The following is a 22,006-nucleotide window of genomic DNA, read 5'->3' on the forward strand; positions in this document are numbered from 1 at the left end:
CACAAAAAAAGAACAATAAAGTTAGGATTTTGGTTGTGAACTGTCTTGTGTTTGTAAACAAATACATAAATTTGGGAGGTAAATGAATAAAGAACAAATTGCACACACATTTCTGTGATTATATTGGGTACGTAGCCTAGAGCAACATTGTCTCCTCAGCCAAATAGGTGAGATACGCAGTGCAGAAGGCGCTATAAACTCTCTTTTATAAACTCTCTGTTTGCTATAAATTTAGGCTACTTGCAATAAACTCGCTATTAACTAGGCTACTCGCTCTGAACTTTCTACTGGCTATACACTTTCTACTCGCTGTATAATATTCACTATAATAATCTCTCTATTCACTAACTTTCCTGACTGTTGACTCTCCTACTGCAACAACCCACAAAGGCGTGCCCCGTGTCGCGCTGCTCGCACAGCTTTTGAATTCAACTTCGAAACAGTCACGTGAGTGTGTGTGAAACGAAGCTTCGGACGTCACTGGTCACGTGATTATCCCAAAACCAAGCTCCGATACAACGCTTCATTCCAAATTGGTTCATGTCTCCGATACATGCCTCGAAGCAGGGGGTTCACGGGTAACATCGCTATCATGCATATATTTGCTACCAAACTTGGAGGCTTGCAAATATTCATGTTAACAGACTGTTCTCAGACTAGCTAGTGTTTGCTAACACTAGCAGCTAAAGTGGGGTTTACGGCTAGCTTAATGCAAACCAATGTTGCTGATAGCTACATTTAGTTAAACCCTATGGTACCAATCCCAGGCTTGACATATCTCAATTTTATTAAGGTAAAATAACAACTGGTAAATAAAATATAAGGTAGCATGCACAATAAATGACAAGAAGCTGGAAAATATAACTTATGCAATAACTCTGGTTTACCATGGAATCATTAATAGATTTAGTTTTACCATTAGCTGTTCATGTTAGCTGTGCTGTCAGACATACAGGCTATAGTTACATCTGTTGAGTGACATGGAAGCTGTAATTACAGGGTCACATCTCTCTCTCTCTTTAAAGGTCTATGCTAAGTGGCTCTCTATATTTTAAAATCCAAAATGTGAATGTTATTTCAACAGCAGCACAACCTTACTGCATAATAGTTGTCTTATCTGATGCCATCACTACACTGATAAGAATTGAATTTATGCTGCTATATTTAACAGTGAGTTCATTTCATTCAGGCGTGAGGATGGCAGACCAGGAAAGACAGCGGAGGGTAACAGGAGGGTCTAACATTAGGTGAAAGTGTAGGGGGAGCCACTTGATTCCAACTTCTAAATAGCTTCAATCATCACTATCTCTTCCTAAAACTAATCAGCTGTTAAGAGGCGTTCACTTTTCCGTAAACCAACCAGAATTGGCCACGGAATTCATGATCCAATCACAGCATGACATCCTGCTTTAAATTCTTCTCTCCTTGCTATCAGCTGTCTTTTCAGGCAAACGTGCAATTAGTACACGTTCACGTCACCTTTTCAGGGCCTGCGTCTCGTGGTGGTAGCAGCTGATGTCTATTCTTATCCTATCCTTAGAGGAAATCTCTCACTCGCACTTGTTTCTGTCAAGCAGCTTTTTTGCTGCTCCGGTGGATACACGCGGGAACAAATGGCAGCAACCTGGCAGCGCTATTTTATTCCAGCGAGTTATTCACACAAGACTGAAGTCCTGGGAATGTTTGCCTCGATTGACAGCACCTGACTCGCCCTGCTCTGACCTGCACAGCTAGCCTCCGGCTGCCAGACTCTCATTCCGTCAGCACTGAACGCGACTTCAGTCGGTTCCATCATGGCAGAGGAACTGGTGTGTTCAAATCAGCTGGAACATCCAAACCTTCGAAGTTAAGTTGTCTCATCGGGTTGCGTTTTTGTTCATTCATGTTGCCGCCCAGCAAACACATACCCTTTAGGGAATGTTCCCTAAAGGTTCTCTGAAGGTAATGCCTTTAGGGAACCTTCCCAGAACGTTCCCTAAAGGTAAAATATTTTGGAACCTTCAGCTAACCTTCCTGGAACATTCTCTTAAAGTTGTTTTTGTTGAACTTTTAAAGAACCTTTTAGGGAACGTTCCCTAAAAGTTTTCTTAAGGTTATTTTTTTTTACCTTCTCTGAACATTCCCTAGAAGTTCTGTAAAGGTTAGTTTTGTAGAACCTTGAAATAACCTCTAGGGAGCGTTCCCTAAAGGTTCTCTTAAGGTTAATTTTTTTTACCTTCAGCTAACCTTCCATTAATGTTCCCTAAAGGTTCTGTAAAGGTTAGTTTTGTAGAACCTTGAAATAACCTCCAGGGGATTTTCCTAAAGGTTCTCTTAAGGTTAAATTGTTTTACCTTCAGCTAACCTTCTCTGAATGTTCCCTAAAGGTTCTGTAAAGGTTAGTTTTGTAGAACCTTGAAATAACCTCCAGAGAACGTTCCCTAAAGGTTCTCTTAAGGTTAATGTTTCACATTCAACTAACCTTTAGCATCCCACATAAACATTTTTGGTTCTCTAAAGGTTCCGGGAAGGTTCGCTGTAACAAGTATAATTGAAGTCAGAAACGTGTTAAGGGAACAGGTTTAGGGAACATTCCCTGGAGGTTATTTCAAGGTTCTACAAAACTAACTTTAACCTTAAGGGTCCCTTAACACGTTTCTGACTGCAATTATACTTGTTACTGCGTTTTGCAGCGTAACAAGTATAATCTTTAAAGAGTATGATGTTTTCACTTCTTGATTCAATATTCGAACCCAAAAGTACACAGATGTAAATGGTCATGTAACAAAAATAACTAAGCATGATGCATAGCTTCATGGGATGAATTTATACTCTGAAGCAATCAATTGTGGGGAGGAAAGAAAAAAGCTGTAATACAGACTAGCTGATGGTGACTGCTTCTCTGTGTGCTTCATTCTACTATGTAAACAAGAATAAAGAGATACTGACACATGACTTTACAAAAGGACTTTTTAAATTTATTTTTTATTTATAGTTAGTTAAATTTTATTTCTGTGTCATGCCAAACATTTGGCCCATCCCACATGGGATTACAATACACCACAAACTTATTTAGCAAACATCTTCTGGTCGCATATACAAATCATTTGGAGAAATGCATGAATACAAATATATACATACACATGTATACATATATACATTTATAAATATCTGAAACAATTTCATTAGATAACCAGGAACAAACAAGCAGTAACAATTAGATCTACAAGAATGACAAGACAACAGTACAACAAAGTAGGCCTACAACAAATTCTTAACATGGTTAACAAAACTTAAATTCTTAGTAACATTCCACACACACACACACACACACACACACACACACACACACACACACACACACACACACACACACACACACACACACACACACACACACACACACACACACAGTCTTGTTTTCACTGTATATGCTGCCCATGGGATCAATTTTCCAAAAATATAATATTTTGTTTCACTGCTTTGCAGATGACGTCCAGATCTATTTACCTTTTTAAATACCAAAACAAATTCTATTGAAGCACTGAGTAATTGTCTACGTGAAATAAAAGATTGGATGTCACTAAATTAGACTTAAATGACAGAAAAACTGAAATTATAACTTTTGGGGAACCCGATATCTCAGATTTAAATAGTGCTCTTGGCCCATTACTCAATAACTACAGCCCGTGTGTAAAAAGTCTTGGAGTTATTATTGATAGTTCGTTTGAACTGGATAAACAAATTTAGCTCAGTAGTAAAAACAAGCTTCTTTCAGCTTCAACTTCTTGGGAAGGTGAAGTTGTACCTACCCCAAAGTCAACTGGAAAAAGTTGTACATGCCCTGATTACAAATCGCCTGGACTACTGCAACTCTTTATACTATGGCCTCGACCAGTCTTCTGTTTGCCGATTGCAATTAGTTAAAAATGCAGCTGCACGCCTGCTGACAGGGAAAAAGCGCTATGACCACATTACCCCAGTACTATCGTCTCTCCACTGGTTGCCTGTCGCTCTCAGAATCCATTTTAAGATTTTATTATTCGTTTTTAAATCTTTAAATAGATTGGCACCTTCTTATTTAGCTGATATGTTGATTTTACTACCCCAGTCAGAGCACTTAGGTCAAATGACCAGCCTCTTTTGGACTGTCCTAGATCCAGACTGAAAACCAGAGGGGACAGAGCTTTTTCAGTTGCAGGTCCTAAGCTCTGGAATGCTCTTCCCCTCAATATTAAAGCGGCTAGCTCTATTGAGTCATTTAAATCACTTTTAAAAACTCATCTTTTTGAAATGGCTTTTAACACAAGCTGAGCTGTGACATTGTCAAGATTGTTTGTAATCATGTTTACATATGTTTTAATTATTATTGTTTTTGGGATATTATTTTTTAGTGGGTTTTTTACTTTTTCTTCTTGGTTAATTAGCCTTTTTATGCTGTTACCGGTATTAGTATCTGTACAGCACTTTGGGGCAGTAGTGACTGCTTGTAAATGTGCTCTATAAATAAACTTGACCTTGACACACACGTATATAAATAAACAATTAAACTATACAAGACATTCAATGCATTTTACAACCATGCAATATATATAATTACATTAATATGGTAACATATACCACATTCACACCAGATCCAGCATCTTCCAGGAGTCCTTGACAGAACTTACCCTACAGGATCTTCCTCCTCATAAAGACCTGTGAAGAAAACAGATCATACACACATTTAACATTTCACCAATGTCCTTTTTCCATTTACCGTTATTGACCAAAGATTTCCATCTCATGAACTGGTTACCACACCCCACACACACTCATTTCCACTCAATTTGTTTCACAGATATGGGCCAAACACCCCTTGCCACTTTATCTTTTCTCTTTTATTTCCTACTCTAAATAAATAACTCATTGCTGGTGAATTCTTATTTAGGAGTACTTGACAATTACCAACTTGAATTTCAATATCACACATATATCTTACAAGGTGGCTTATAAATTGGCTATAATCGGTTCGTAATATTACATCTGGATGATCAAGTATTATTATTATTATTATTTTTATCATCACTATTATTAATTATTATGATTATTAATAATAGTTAGTAGTAACTGGAACCTTCAGCGAACCTTCCCAGAATCTTTAGAGAACCAAAAATTGTTATGTGGCCACCCACCGGTAATACGGAAGTTTTATACATTTATGTTATATGTTGATAGGCGATAGAGTGGCTTCCATGCATTTTGTCACGTAGGCCTACTCGTGACATGTTCTGGGGTTTAATCAATGTTCTAATTCTTGGGCAGGTGTAAGATTCTTTTCTTGTTAGGGAACCGACACGCATGTTAAAAGTCTTCAGAGCTTTCACAATAATAATCAGTAGTTCATTACTGACGTCAAGGAGCGTGTATGAGGCATTTATACTACTATTCATCGTCGTCTGTGGCCCTCATTCTATTGTCCGTGCCTTCTGCTCACTTCATTAGCGGGTAGCGCAATATTCATCGTATTTTATAAAGAGGCGTGCAACCATCCTCCTCCCCTTCCACCTCTGGTTATCGTCAACCACGGCAACCTGAGTCTCTTTCCAGCAAGACGGCTCCTTCGTTCGGTCTCCGGGTTCCTTCTCCACCATCACCAGTGTCTAGTCTCCATCGGGGGGAATATGTCTGGCTTCTCTACCCCTTTAAAATACTTTTAACAATGGAATCTAATCCCCAAAGACTTTGTACATTTCATATTATGCATATGTACAATACATATTTGCATATCTGCAACGAAGTCTCTCCTGATTGAAATATTATTAATATGGAAAAACTAATATGGAAAATCTATTAATGTTTGTTTGACAATATGTCTTAATGGAGAAGTACACAGGCAAGGAGTAGATAGAGATAGACGTAGGTCGGCAATGGCATCAAGTAGAGATGAGACATCAGGTAGGAGTTCTATTAGACCACACAAAACAAAATGTCCAGTTCAAGCGCTCTGAGTCCTCCTCACTTTTGTTTCATTTTGCACTTTAATGTTAGTGTGCTTACTTAGCAGTTGTTTTTTTGGCGTCCGTTTTAATTAATTTTAGTCTAGTCATTGTGTTAAGCTGTCATTTTAGTTTTTATTAGTTTTAGTCATGTTCATACTCTTTTTAGTCTAGTCAAGTTTCAGTTGACTAAAAGTCTGAACATTTTAGTCTTAATTTTGTCAGAATTATCCATGACTATTTTCGTCTGGTTTTAGTCGACGAAAACTGACATTTAGTCTAGTTTTAGTAAATGAATATTGTATTTTATTCTGTTTTTAGTAATGCAATTCTATTTAACACAGTCAACATAGTATACGTAGTAGTATAGACAACACAAAAAAAATTCTTTTAGCAAAACCCATTTCAAACAAGGTTATCTTATTATATTATTTTTATCTTATAGACTCAAGAATACATCCGGTCCAGAACCGGAGTGAAGTTAGTTTAATGTTTGACATTCGTCGGTTTTCATGGAGGTTACCTTTTAATAGGTCCGATTTGAATTTACAACATTTATTTTACCAACCAAACATGTTAGAAGTACACACACATACATTTAAATAAAATAAAATAGCATCACATGACAATGCCAGAACAAAATTAATACATTCAAGTTGTACCTCCTTGTGGCAAAGAAATCCTGAGCACTAGTTGGCTTGTCCATCTTCTTGGGTGGGACTTGCTTCACTGGTACCATTTCTGGAATCTAGCACAGGAATAGATACAATGACAGGACAGTTGCAGCCTCTGGAAAGTCTAACTGTTGTAAATAGTAAGTAGCATAAATCCTTGCTATGATTTTTACCAGGGTAAAATCAACCTCTGAGTGAGTGACTTGACTGAAAAAATCTACATAATCAAAACAGAAGTAGTCTAAGCAGTAGTCTCTGGAGGCATGTTAATGCCAATACCATTTGTTTAAATGTATGTATTGGTCTAGAATAAAGTATTCAAAGTCATGTTGTTGATGCCAAATTCAGTTCAGTCTGATTGCTATGTGAATGACAAAACTAGCTACAGTATTTGGCCAACAAGGGCTGCTTAGTACATATGGAGTCAGTCAGTCAGGTAGGAACTAAGAACCCACTTTACACTCTCTCACGCAAACAAACACACACACGAACACACACACACACAAATATACACACACACACGTCTATGCAGTGCGACCTGATGCAGCCCTGAAGCAAGACACAGGAAACAAAATACTGAAAAATACTTTAAAATAAACCTTTATTATTTAAACCCCATACATGATGATGGTACACTTATTTATTTATTTGTTGTGTGATGGAATTTTCTTTGCAGCAGGAGTGGAATTTTGAAAACATAAGCGCCAAAATTGTTGCTGCATACCCCTCTGACACTGGGTAGTTGCACCCCTTGTCTCGTTTAATATAAATTTGTCTCATATAATCAATAAGGATACTCAGTTTCAAAGTTGAAGCATGTCATAATTTGCTGTCAGTGTATGCAGGTCTTTAACGTGTCAAAGATTGAGCATTTGAGACCTGTTTCCTAACACACATTAATATATAATAAATACAGAAAGGGCTCTCAATGTTACTCAATCATAAACTAATTGGCAACAAATGCCCATTTGTGTACAGTATCATTTCTTTTTTAAGCTCAGGTTGTTCTAGAAGGAAAGTGTGAATGCTGCCCTATCTGGGTGTGCTGAGACTTGTGTGAATGTATAAAGGGTCCTTTTTTATGGTATATTTATATACAGTATATATAAAATATTCATAAATTTAGTGCAGGTAGGAATTTGACCTGTTGGTGAGTGTTTACTGTAACACAGTTTTGGTAAACTATTACAGCCCCTCATTCCTGGTTATTAGCTGTTGAGTCTAGATCACAGTGTGTACACATTCAACTGTTCAGCCCGTGTATTTATTTGATATTTGTGTATAACCTGCTGGAAATTTGTGGAGAGTAGAGGTAACTTTTGTGGGAATGAACTATGAACAGTATAGCCCCATCTAGTGGACAACCTTTATCTAACAAGCTGTTTTAGACCATTCAAGAGCTTTTCAGATAAATTTTTTAACTTTCTGTTTGTTTACACCTCTGCACAAACAACGCACGACTCGAAAGATATTAGAGAATGCCAAATACAAAGAACTTCACATTAATTAGCTATTAAAATGTCTGGAATTTAATTTGCTGGGTGTTGCATATATTCTGCCAACAAAGTTAATTTAAAAGTTTACATGACTTGTTCACCTGTATCAGTCTACACCCTGAAGTGTTTTGAATGCATATCACAGTACACAACTATTATTAGTAGTATTGTTTCATCGATGCACAAAAGTACATATAAATATTGGAAGCTCAGTTTTTCGGGTCGGCAGCTTATAAAAACTTAAGTTATGGGTTCTTTACATTCTTGGTAGTTCACATAACCACACAACAGCCTTTAGGCAATTGTTTTCTGTTTGCTAGCAGACAAAATTGACTAAGAGGAACCTTTTCGTTATACAAGTCATTGGAGAGCGTGAGTTGTTTCCCCTCCAGTGGGGCGGGACTTAAATGCGCTCTGTCTCTATTGTAGACTGTATAATATTAATGGACAAAGCATCCGGTTCGGCCAATGTGCAGCAAAGTGCCTTAAACCTGCATTCTATCTGAATTCTAGCAGGGGCGTACATCGCGGGTTGCAAAAGGAGGTTGGTTTCTGTAGAAGTCTATGAGAAAGTGATCCACTTCTCACTTGATTTATTACATCAGTAAACATTTTCATAATTAGTTTATGGTCTCAATCGCTAGTTAAGTCTTCTGCAATACAGAATGATGTTTTATTTTTTGAATTATGGTTTATCGCCGATTTTAAAATCGACGATAAAGCAGGGGGTGTTTTAGGGCGTGGCTATGATGTGATTGCCAGTGAAAGTGTGTAACGTAACGTAGAGTGTAAGGGCATCCGCAACCAGGATGTCTGCCCCCGTAACGGCAAACTAGACGACTCATAGCAGATCTCCACAAACCAATGGGTGACGCCTACCATGCTCTGTCCATTAATATAATACAGTCTATGGTCTCTATACAAGATGCAAACTCCCTGGTTCAAAATGGCAGTCAACAAACCAATGGGTGACGTCACTGATGCTGCATCCATTATGTTTACAATCTATGAACAGAATAGAATACATGTAACATGTATCAAATTAAATTCAAACCACTTTAAGCCGTATGTGAAGTTCTTTGTATTTAGCATTCTCGAATATAATTTTGAGTCATGCTGAAGTTCTTGCAGGGTTTGTGTGACACTCCAAACTGTTAGAAATGTAATCATTCCAGTTAACCTAAGCTCCTAAAAAGCTGTACAGATCCCTTAAAATAAACTACTTTGAGTTGAGATCAATGAACAATGCCAACTTGGTTATGAGGAGAAGCCAGCACACTAAATCTCCCTGACAAGGACAGACAAAATGTAACTGATAAAGGCATACTATGCAGGATTTTCCTAAAAATCTATGTATTGGCTCATTCAAAAGATATCTCATTTCTGCATTCACCCACGCCACACACAAAATACCACCACACCAGGGCAGGCGCGGCAGTGGGCAGGGGTGGGCTCAGACACCAAATGTGTGTCTTGCCCAAATATAGTAACTACATGAAAACTTCACTGTTGTTGCATGGAATGTCATTTGTGTTTAGCCTACATCATCATTTTCTATCATGTGAAATAAGAGGCCCCCCCCCCGCCAACGCGGTGGTGAAGCTGCAGACAGATGCTTAACAGTGTGCTCCTCAGCAGTCAGCTCCCCCTGCTGTTCATAAGGTGCCTCTGCACCCCTTTTTGTTTCAGACCCTCCCACCAGCCTTTGGCACGCCTCCTCATTTACATTGACATGTGTCAAGTCAAAATAAAAAAAAATTTAAAAAAAATTCAAAAGCCAAATATTAAATCCAAATGAAAAGCCAATGTTAAATTGAAATTCAAAAGCCAAATATTAAATGAAAATGAAAAGCCAATGTTAAATTGAAATTCAAAAGCCAAATATTAAATGAAAATTAAAAGCCAATGTTAACTTGAAATTCAAAAGCCAAATATTAAATTCAAAGCCAAAGCCAAATGGAAAATAAAAAAAATAATAATATTTTTAATTTGATTTCGCTTTGTTTTCTATTTGGACTTTCAATTTGAATTATGAATAAATATTTCCCATAGCGCGTTCAAAGGTTTAATGGCAAAATCCAAAAACTGGAACAGGCAAAATACAAAAACCCGGAGCAGGTAGGAACCCAAAAACAGGAACAGGCAAACACAGAACAGCAGTAAGCAATCCACTGACATAGCCAAACGAATAATCTGACACAGGACAAGGGGAAACAAAAAGACTAAATACAGAGGTAAAGCGTGTTTTACAGTAAACGCAATCGAGCTGGCGCGTGCATATATGACGTCATGAAATCGCCGTGACTATTTATACCTGCGCTGGTGGTCGCAACACTAGTTGCAGTCTTCTCCTGAACACCGGTGGCGCTAATGAGCAAAGGCTACTGATGTTGCTCTTTCTACTGGCTAGAAGAAGAAGAAAAAGGTAAACAACGGCACAACTGGCAGCAGCATTGCCGTCAATGCTTCGATTTGATTCAATGATCTACTTCATCGGATCAAGCCTTTCATTCACCATAAAAGAACTCATCTTAACCCAGTAAGTTTACCAGAGAGACCTGCAGTCACTCTGAGAGTCGCATCCGGTTGTCAGCGAACTCATTCAGGCCTCCTGTTTCCACTTTGTCGCGCGCCGCTGAAAAAAAAAGAGCTGTGCTATATAGCTGTGTTATATACTGTCTATGGCGCGACCTCGGCTCGCACGCCATAAATCGGACGCGGCGGCTGGATATTACATCATTTTGACGTCACGATGTCGCGCGCCACCTTGGATGTGTCTAGTATGTAACGGCTTTAACCAAGGGGGTAAGCTTCGCTTCAGAACTTGAACCTCCGATGGCCCCATTTTGTTGCTACAAAGGTATCACCTCCTGTAAGCCTTCCACTGACCACCATTTTTTTTTTACGTCACTTGACTGCGAATAACTTTACATCTGAAGCGTTTAAAGACTCTATTTGTCCATTGTTTAGTTCTAAAGAAACACGACAATGTATAAAAGGCTCCATTACCTTGTACCTCACGTTATGGCTCCGTAGCAGACGTTTTTGTAAAAATAGGCTAATGATTGTGTCATAACCAAGTGACTTACTGTCGCACAGTAGAGGAATTACCGTATAGTACAGGAGAAGCTTGCAGGCAGTTTCGACTTACATTAGCTGTTTAGGTTTAATTGCTAATGTTAACTAGCATGTTAGTTAGCAATAATTAGCCTGTGCCCATGTTATCTCCTAACATATACCGCTCTCCGTCTCTGTAAGATTGGGAATGATTGAGATTTCTCTTGGCACAGCAACCAGAAGACTTACAACTTTCAGACACGTTGCTCACGTCACATTTACGTTGTTTCCGTCAGTTGGAGGCTGCGCAGTAAAGCAAGGTATCACCGCAAAAGTGCTTCTAATAGCCTTCACTGGTCTCCGTCCAGAGCAACGGGATCTATTGGTCCATTTTATATATGTCAATGGCTTTAACGAGGTAACAAGAGGCAGGTGACACAAGGGCTGGGAAACAGGAGAAAAACATAAGAAAACCAGACTGTCAAAATAAAACAGGAAACAGAGCAAAATACAAAACCGAAAAAAAGACCAGCACAATAAGACAAAACACAGAACAAATTACCAAAACCATAACAGTTCATTTATTTTACTCAACTGGGCTTGTTCACCTGGTTAAACCTACACCTTTTGACTTATTGCCATGTGTGTAATTACACTGCATGGATTATGGATCCTGGATCCTGTTTACCTCCTCCTATAGAAGACTGTTCCAAACACTGCAGCTAGGATGATTACAAACAGGAGTTGACACTGCAAATGCAATGACCGAGAGCTTGATCCTGGCGATGTAGAAACATTTTAGGCTCAATTAAATGTATTCATAAATGTAATATACATAACTCAATGTATGATAGAACTGCATATCCAGACATGAACAGAACAGATGAACTGTGTGGCTCTAACCCTTCACAGTCATCTGGACTGTGCTGGCTCGTTGCTTGCTGAGCCAGGAGATGGCAGTACAGGTTAGGCTTTTGACCCCGTCTCCTCCACTCTTCTCTCTGCTCCCGGGGTACAGAGGACATCCTGCCTTCTCCACCATGGTTTCAAAACTCTGCAGCCAAATACTGGCCATGCCCCGTCCAGCTGTCACACACCATCCTCACTGAGAAGAACTGGCATCACATTCACATTCTTCTTTGCTCACTTTTAATTTTTAATATCAATCGTAAACTAATCATTAAAGAAGTCTTTTACAGGACAAAAACAAAATAAAGCAACCATACACGACACTAGAAATGTTATTACAGTAAGGGTGTCATTTCTTCTGGGGATGTGGGGACATTTAAGGTGTATTTCTTTTTAGCATTAAATGGGTGATAGAATGCAAAACTGATTTTACCCTGTCATAGTTGAATAACGACAGTTCGGGTGGGTAAATAGGACATACATATAAGCTCAAAATCCCATTGACACCCCTTTACTATGAAAATCTCATATTTTGAAACTGCCGCGGGAAAACGGGCAAATCTCAACAAAGCTAGTTGCTTGCGTAATCATCTCAAAATCCGGAACCTTTGTCACAGCCGTGGGTGTATTGAGAACGGTCACGCCCCAACATTTACATAGGCTACACAACTGACCTGAGATCAGTTAGTCTTTTGAATCTAGGTCGTGCAGATCTCAGAAAATTTATACATTGTTCATATGCTATTTTACCATTAAATTCACTTCTGAGACTTTTTTATGCGAGAAATCAACTATGTAGAGGTCAAATATGGGCCGTTTTACGAAAATTGATGTCTAATTGCAAATTTTGTCTTTTGGACTTCAGAGGCTGGTGCTGCCTGTGTTGCTGCCTAACCGCCCGGCCTGCCTTCCTTCACAGACCCCGGCCTGATGTGCGCTACGATTGAGCTCTCGTCACGACTGGCAGCCCACGGCACCCCATACCCCGGAAAGTCACCGTTTTGGGCTAATGAACTACGAAACGCCGCTGCTCTGACAGAGCTCCAGGGCCTGCAACTCCCCTCTTCCTGCTAGCTAAATGCCCGGTGTATGTGAGTGAAAGCACGGTCAGCGAGCTTGTTATGCCAGCATTCTCTTACCACAGGTTCCAGTTACTCTTTTAATGTGTGTAATTATAATGTGTTGAGTTATTTAAACAAACGATTGGGGAAATAAACGCAGCTTGTCCGTGAGTCTCATTGATAGAGCCTGTGGTTGGATAGAGCTCTATCAATGAGAGCTAGCTAGCCTCCTCTTAGAATTCCTCTGGAATTCACAAAAATTCATTAACTTGAAATCGGAAACTAGCCGCAGTCTGTACACATAGGATTGAAGGGACAGTCGCAGCTAACGAAACCCTTACAGCTCACAAATATTCATTAACTTGAAATCAGACACTGTTGTTAGCTTAATAAAACATTTTGTTAGATGTTGTATAAGTGGCGTGACGAAATTCAAACTATAAATATACTCGAATTACGACCAAAAATGAAGCTAACTAGCCGCAATCTGTACACATAGGATTGAAGGGACAGTCGCAGCTAACGAAACCCTTACAGTTCACAAATATTCATTAACTTGAAATCGGACACCGTTGGTAGTTTTAGAAGACATTTAGGTATATGTTGTATAGCTAAGTGGCGTGATATGTGTGTGACATGTGGTAAGAGATTGCTGGTGTAAATGCTTGCTGACCGCTGCGCCTCACTCACACACGGGCCATTTAGCTAGCAGGAAGAGAGGAGATGCAGGCCCCGGAGCTCTGTCAGGCGGCGCGCGTTTTGGTAGTAGTCCATTTGCCAAACGGTGACTTTGCGCGGGTATGAGGTGCTGTGGGCTGCCGGAGCTCAATCGAGCTCACAGCAGGCCGGGGTCTGTGGAGGAAGGCAGGCCGGGCGGGCGCACAGGCAGCCACGGCTGAACTCCGACACACAGTTTTACCAAATTTGCAATTCGCCATATTTGAGCTTTATATAGTTGATTTCTCGCATAAAAAAGTCTCAGAAGTGAATTTGGTAAGGAAACCTTGCAGTGTCTGGAATATGAGATTTGTCTGCGTTTCTAATGTGTGTGTGTATTGGGTAATCGCTCAACCAATCAGCACGACCTCTAATGTGTGTGTATGGTGATTCGGCTCAACCAATCACAAGCGCATCCTTACGTTTTGTGTACGGGGCTAAGGCTCAACCAAGCAGCGCCGCAGCTCATCTAAATATTCATGACCATACCATATTTGGAAGAAAAGCTCTTGTTACAAATAGGGACAAAACACAGGGATGCATAAGGGGCCAATAAAATATCAACCAGGCCATTTTCAGCCCAACTAATGTTACATACCCCATTAGGAGACCATAAGGAACAGTGTGAAATACCCTATATAATCATTCTATCACCCCTTTAACACCTTTCTTTTACAGTTGACAACATAGAGAGAGACAGGAAACTAGAGGGGCGTAACATACAATAAAGTAAATGATTTGGCCTAATAATTTGGCTTTCACCGCACCCCTCAAAATTCATATAACTTTTACAATTTCAGCTTGGTTTGGTTACTAAAGCCACTATAATTCAGATTAGGCAAACATTAAGATAACACAAATGACCAAACTGCTAATAGTTAGTGCTTCATTTCCTTCCCCCTCACTTTTAAAAGTTTCAAGTTGATTTTCTCACCTACGTCTCTCTGAACATTGGTCATTTACTGTTCAGCCAGAATAGTCCAGATGAGAGAAGATCTGAGTTTATAAAGATGTGATGAGATTCAGGAGCAGCTTTGTGAACTTTTTTTGTTCTGGGTTTGTATGTATGTAAGATACATGTATGTAGGCTACATGGTGCCTGATTATCAAGTGGTGGTTGTTTGTGCTGTGTGCAGCCTAACAACGTATTTTTTTCTAAAGGTTTGCTGATGCTGTTTGTAGTTGCAAATATATTATTTATTATAAAGTATGTTTCTGCCAATGAAACACACTAAATTTGAATAGGTTTGTGTAGTAACAACACAGAGATTTACATAGCATTTCTTTTGTGTGTCATACTACTATTAATACTTGTAATACTACTAGTATTTGTAAAGCAACACTGTACATCAGTTGAAAGCAAAATGCTAAAACATATAATTTTACAAAAACCATTAAAACACATTGGTTTCATTAAAGTGAATACAATTTCTGGTCTGCATAAGTGTTGTGTTTTTACAGGTTTCACTACGTATCTGGGATGGGGTGAAAAAGTCCTCGGCGCTCTCCGAGTACAGCCGCCTGCTCTGCTAACACCTTGGAGGAACTGCTGTCATATCCAATAGCAGTTGAAGCTGTTATGTCCAATAATCAGGTCACATGAAGAATAATTGTGGCTCTGAAAGTGGAGATGGTCGTCTGCACCCTACATGAGGGACAAGTGAAACTGGAAGCCCGTTCAATGGTGAAGAGTCTGATATAAAGCAGGACACCTTTCTGCAGACTTTGGTGGGAATGAAAACCTGTGGACTCTTGGCACTCCGTGTCAGAAAGTGGTGTATCCCTGCCATGTTGAACAGACACAGCTGAAGCCTGTACAGCAGTGGTGAGAAAGAGAGATGAAACCAGTTGTCTGCACACGTGTAAGCAAAATGTGACATTTTTTTAATTTTCAAACCATTATTGTAATTGCAGTTTTGGTGTACAAGTTTTCTCAGATTAAAATATATAATTCTTTCTTTTTAATTTCCTTTTTTTTCATTGCACTCTTCTATTATAGCACCAAGACGATATCTCCACTGGCATACTGCTTTAAAACCTTTTGCAAGACAGAGGCTATAAAACCTACATCAGCAAGGCAGGAACAGGAAATGTGAAATAACCACATTGACATGCTATGTAGCTTTTGTTTGTGGGAAACACAAACCTTAAATTGGTGCTCAAAAAGAAATTAAACTGAAGGGTTGGTGCTGGTATAAAAAAAAACTGTTGAATCACACCTGATCCCCACTGCCAGATGAAAAGACATGCAGCGGTTGCATTGGGTTTCCATAATAAATTAAAATTCTGCACCAACAAAATGTCCCTGCTGGGCACCGGTAAAATTGTATCTAATGCATGACATTGGATTTTGGCTGATATGCCCATGTTTTCCAACTCACTTTGGCTAATTGTTGATATATGCTCATATTTTTTCCACCTAATTGCAGAGAACATCAAGCCTCATATCGGCAGAAATTTTCATTTGGGGCCGATGCAGATATTGCAATTTAAGCTGGAGATATATGAAATTTCATATTTTGACTGCCTTTATCAGGGAGCTGAGGTAATCCTGAGACATCTCAAACTAAAACTCATACCAATAACTTATTTTATAAGGGAAATTTCATATTCATAAAGCTAAATTGGTCAGGGAAAAAAGTACCAGATACACGAGGCCAGCACTGAGAGGATCAGAAGGAGCTTCTACCTTCAGGCCACTAAGATCCTAAATGAGGACACTCAAACATCAAAATAAAATCTTTGTTTTTAAACTTATTTTTGTGTTATTTTTATTATTTATATGCCATGACAAGTGACACTAGATCAAACAGAACGTAATGCATGGGTGACATGACAAGGTTAAGAAGGAAAACAGTTTTTCTGGCAGGTATGTGAAATCCCATGGTCTCGCCATTTTGTGTTTTGTCTTTGTCTTTGCATTTTTTTAATTTTTCTTCTTTTCTTTCCTAATTTCTGTAGCATTTTTGTTTGTGAGACAGCAGTTACCTTCCTTTAGTAATTCATTTTAAGGATTCTGTAAATCTTTTCATTTATTTTTATTGTTAGGTTAACTGGAGTGATTACACAATGGTTAAGAGAGTCGCACAACCTCTGCAAGAACCTCAGCATTACTCAAAAAGATACTAGATACATACAAAGCAATTACATCAAGCTGCTACATTGAAGTGGCATTTTAATTTTTAAAATAAAAATAAATTACACGGTGTATGTATGTATGTTTGTGTTGTGACGATTATATAGCTTTAAGACACTACTGTTTAGAACCGATAGAAGTGTAAAAAACTAAACACTGACCCAATCTTTTGTTGCAGGTAACAAAACATCAGTTTTGTTTCAGATTAATTTAAGGGGTGTTTTTTTTATTGTTTTTACTTTTTAAGATTCACATTTAGTCACTACTCAGAGAGGTATGAAGGAGTGGTCTGAGGATGAAGACAACCCCTTCTCAGGAGAACTACTTTTGCCCTTAACAGATCAAACTGAAACTCAGTAGTATCCTGCCATCACAGAATGCATCTCCTGATGCTGATCTTTGGGATTGTGCTTCTCCCTAAAGGCAAGTTTTTGTTTTGTTGTCTGTTTTTTTTTTAAAACTGTTTAATCTCTAAAAAGAAGGATTGTACATGATTGTCACATGTCAAATACCAATAGGCAACTGTATGCCCAAACGATACATGTTATTGGTTACTTCTACTTGTCACTGCTATTGCTTTTTGTTCTTCACCTGTTCGTCCACGGAGGATTTGACCTCTTTTCTATTCCGTTGAAAAACAAGCAAAAAAATGTCAGAACTGCACTTTCCAACCACCTTCATACTGTACAACAAATGTTTTTTGTATCTGTACTCATAATTGTTGTTATTTTACCTCAGAGTTAAGGTGTCAAAATTATTATTTTTTTAAGTTTAAACTTTGAAAGTTTTGTGTTTTCTCAGCCTACACCTTGAAATGTTATGAGTGTGCACCGGGAATCTCAGGAACCTGCACAGATACATCAAAAGAATGCCCTTTGCCAGGTCAAAAGTGTGGGGCAAAGTAAAACCTATACAGGTATAGTAATTTGTGTTGCATTGTTTTTATTGTTAAACTGCTTTGGGCGCCCCAGTTTACAAAGGTTCCTCTTTTATTGCAGGTGGTTCAAAAGTTGTTAATGTCAACTCAAAAGCTGTCTTTTTGGCCGGAAGAGTGTTTTGAGGACTCAGTCAACTTCGGAATCTCCCAAACCATAGCTACCATCAAGTGTTGCACCTCCGATCTCTGCAACAACCAACCTGCCCCTGGTAACTTACTGACTGTATATTGTCTCTTGGTATTTAGCCGCTTCTTTTAAATGAAAGCTGTTTTAGTTGCATAAGCAATAGCTGTTTAAAATGCAAAAACTACTCTCCTTAAAAGTTAGTATTGGTTGCACTTATTTATTTAAAAAAAAACTGATTTTACTGATTAAAACAATACATTTGTTTTAAACATACAGTATATATAAGATGTACAGTATATTCATCATAGTGCTATATGGACATTGTGAATGTAGGTTTTGTGAATTGATGAGGCCAGTCCATGTATCAGAACCTGAGACATCTCTTATAGAGGAGCTCAAGGGCATGATACCCCAAACTGCCACAGTGCAGCTGTGTGTGTGTGGGTTTGAGAGAGAGAGACAGAGAGAGAGAACACCACATTTTCAGGTTAAAGTCAATCTGGATTTATTAGCTACAGGCCAATCATAGCTTAATGTAAAAAAAAGAAATCTAATATTCCTGTATATTATTTTTAGATAAATAATCTAAAAATAAAATAGATAATTAGATAACAAAAAAATGGAATACATCTTTGCATTTTGTATATCTGAATAACTACATCCACAAACAATATGAACAATGATAGAAACCTTTGAAAAAGGAACTGAATAAGAATAGGGAAGTGAAGCCCTAAACAATATGAACAATGGATGTTTTGTACTACAGATCCCAGCAAATACAATCCAAATGGTAAAAAGTGCTTCTACTGCGATGGTAACAAGTGCACCAACACTCTAAACTGTGAGAGGAATGAGGACTACTGCATCTCATCAAAGGGTAACAGGCCTACAGCATTAAACATCTAACTCTGTTTCAATGGATGTACTAAAACATTAAGTTCTCACCCTAACATTATTTTAATTCTCCCAGTGAATGCAGGAGGTCAAACAGTGACCCTGAAGGGCTGTGCCTCCAAGACGATTTGCCCAAATCAAACTACACAGACTACAGGAGCCCTTGGAACAGAAATTAGCTGCTGTCAGGGGAACTTCTGCAACAGCCAGCAGCACAAGTGCTGGCCTTCTGCTCCTGGTGGGGAACCGCTGGTCTCTTTGGTCATGCTTTAGTTGCATAAGCAATAGCTGTTTAAAATGCAAAAACTACTCTCCTTAAAAGTTAGTATTGGTTGCACTTATTTATTTAAAAAAACTGATTTTACTGATTAAAACAATACATTTGTTTTAAACATACAGTATATATAAGATGTACAGTATATTCATCATAGTGCTATATGGACATTGTGAATGTAGGTTTTGTGAATTGATGAGGCCAGTCCATGTATCAGAACCTGAGACATCTCTTATAGAGGAGCTCAAGGGTACGATACCCCCAAACTGCCACAGTGCAGCTGTGTGTGTGTGGGTTTGAGAGAGAGACAGAGAGAGAGAGAACACCACATTTTCAGGTTAAAGTCAATCTGGATTTATTAGCTACAGGCCAATCATAGCTTAATGTAAAAAAAGAAATCTAATATTCCTGTATATTATTTTTAGATAAATAATCTAAAAATAAAATAGATAATTAGATAACAAAAAATGGAATACATCTTTGCATTTTGTATATCTGAATAACTACATCCACAAACAATATGAACAATGATAGAAACCTTTGAAAAAGGAACTGAATAAGAATAGGGAAGTGAAGCCCTAAACAATATGAACAATGGATGTTTTGTACTACAGATCCCAGCAAATACAATCCAAATGGTAAAAAGTGCTTCTACTGCGATGGTAACAAGTGCACCAACACTCTAAACTGTGAGAGGAATGAGGACTACTGCATCTCATCAAAGGGTAACAGGCCTACAGCATTAAACATCTAACTCTGTTTCAATGGATGTACTAAAACATTAAGTTCTCACCCTAACATTATTTTAATTCTCCCAGTGAATGCAGGAGGTCAAACAGTGACCCTGAAGGGCTGTGCCTCCAAGACGATTTGCCCAAATCAAACTACACAGACTACAGGAGCCCTTGGAACAGAAATTAGCTGCTGTCAGGGGAACTTCTGCAACAGCGCCAGCAGCACAAGTGCTGGCCTTCTGCTCCTGGTGGCACCGCTGGTCTCTTTGGTCATGCTCTCCTAACTGGTGGAGACGGCAGCATCACCACTCAGCTTTTCTCTCATCTTTGCATGGCCTCATACTGCTGCTCACACCCCAGTCCCAATCCTTTCAACCAATGACTGAGAAAGTTTAGCAAGCAAAGTATAAAAATATAATTCAGTAAAATAGTCTTTTCTCTTGTCTCTTGCCAGGATCATTTTCTTTTTTTTGGAATGTTGCCTATAGACCATTTCACAGCTTTACAGCTCATCCTGATGCACAGTTTTTGTTCTGAGTGCTATTATTATTCTGAAACTTACTTTTAATGTTAATTATCAAGAATATTTTGAAGTTACTGATAAAAGCTGAATAAATAAAAATCTTAAGATTCTGCTGTTTATTCAGATTGTATTTCTGCGTTTTCTTAAGTGCTCTAGGCCTATATTATTTCTGAGTCTCGTTTAAAATACATTTGTCTCATATAATCATTAAGGATACTCCGTTTCAAAGTTGAAGCATGTCATAATTTGCTGTCACAGTGTGCAGGTCTTTAACGTGTCAAAGATTGAGCATTAATAACATTACTATATAATAAATACAAAAAGGGCCCTCAATGTTAAACTAATTTGCAACAAATGCCCATTTGTGTACAGTATCACTTCTTTATTTTAATTAAGCTCAGGGTGTTCTATAAGGGAAGTGTGAATGCTGTCCTATCTGGGTGTGCTGAGACTTGTGTGAATATATAAAAGGCTCTTATGGTATATTTGTATTTATTTTAAATATATGTAGATTTAGTGCAGGTAGGAATTTGGCCTGTTGGCGAGCGTTTACTGTAACATAATTTTGGTAAACTATTACGGCCCCTCATTCTTGGTTATTAGCTGTTGAGTCTAGATCACAGCGTGTACACGTTTAACTGTTCAGCCTGTCCCCATCTCTAACTATTTATTTGATATTTGTGTATAACCTGTTGGAAATGTGCAGAGAGCAGAGGTAACTTTTGTGGGACTCAACTATGAACAGTATAACCCCATCTAGTGGACAACGTTTATCCAACAGGCTGTTTTTACACTATTCTTTTTGTTTACACCTCTGCATAAACACCAGCATGACTCCAACAATATTAGAGAATGCCAAATACAAAGAACTTCACATTAATTAAACTATTAAAGTGTCTGGAGTTGGATTTGCTGTGCGTTGCATTTATTCTGCCAACTAAGTTTATTTAAAAGTCTACATGACTTGTTCACCTGTATCGGTCTACACCCTGAAGTGTTTTGAATGCATGCCACAGTACACAAACTATTATTAGTATTGCTTCATCGATGCACAAAAGTAAATTGGAAGCTCAGTTGGTAAAACTATGCAATTTCACATCACTTTGGGTCATTATTATTACTGTAGATAACACCAAAAAAGCTTATAGACAAAACAAATAATTTTATTTTGAAGACATATCACAGGCTTTGTCTGAACATTTAATTCTTTTGGCAATGTTTGCTCTGTAAAATCATATTCTGTAAATCAAAACTTTTAAATAACTTTTCAATAATTGTATCACAAATAAGGAAGGGATAACAACTGACAAAGCCAGTTTATTCAGCTGAAAATGTTTGAAGAGGGTAAGTTCATTTATTTTACTCAACTGGGCTTGTTCACTTGGTTAAATCTACACCTTTTGACTCATTGCCATGTGTGACCACTCCAAACACTGCAGCTAGGATGATTACAACCAGGTGTTGACACGGCCATGGCCGAGACGAGAGCTTGATCCTGGCGATATAGAAA

General features: G+C 38.4%; 1 long non-coding RNA gene across 1 annotated transcript; it reads left to right on the plus strand.

The window, feature by feature from the left end:
* The first annotated feature begins 10,616 nt into the window (after positions 1–10,616).
* Positions 10,617–15,837, plus strand: LOC120562823. The gene is made up of 2 exons (XR_005639851.1): positions 10,617–10,666; positions 15,333–15,837. It is a non-coding gene; the product is annotated as an uncharacterized LOC120562823 (long non-coding RNA).
* The last annotated feature ends 6,169 nt before the right edge of the window (positions 15,838–22,006 follow it).

The sequence above is a fragment of the Perca fluviatilis genome, chromosome 7 (genome assembly GCF_010015445.1).
Source record: "Perca fluviatilis chromosome 7, GENO_Pfluv_1.0, whole genome shotgun sequence".
Lineage (NCBI taxonomy): Eukaryota > Metazoa > Chordata > Actinopteri > Perciformes > Percidae > Perca > Perca fluviatilis.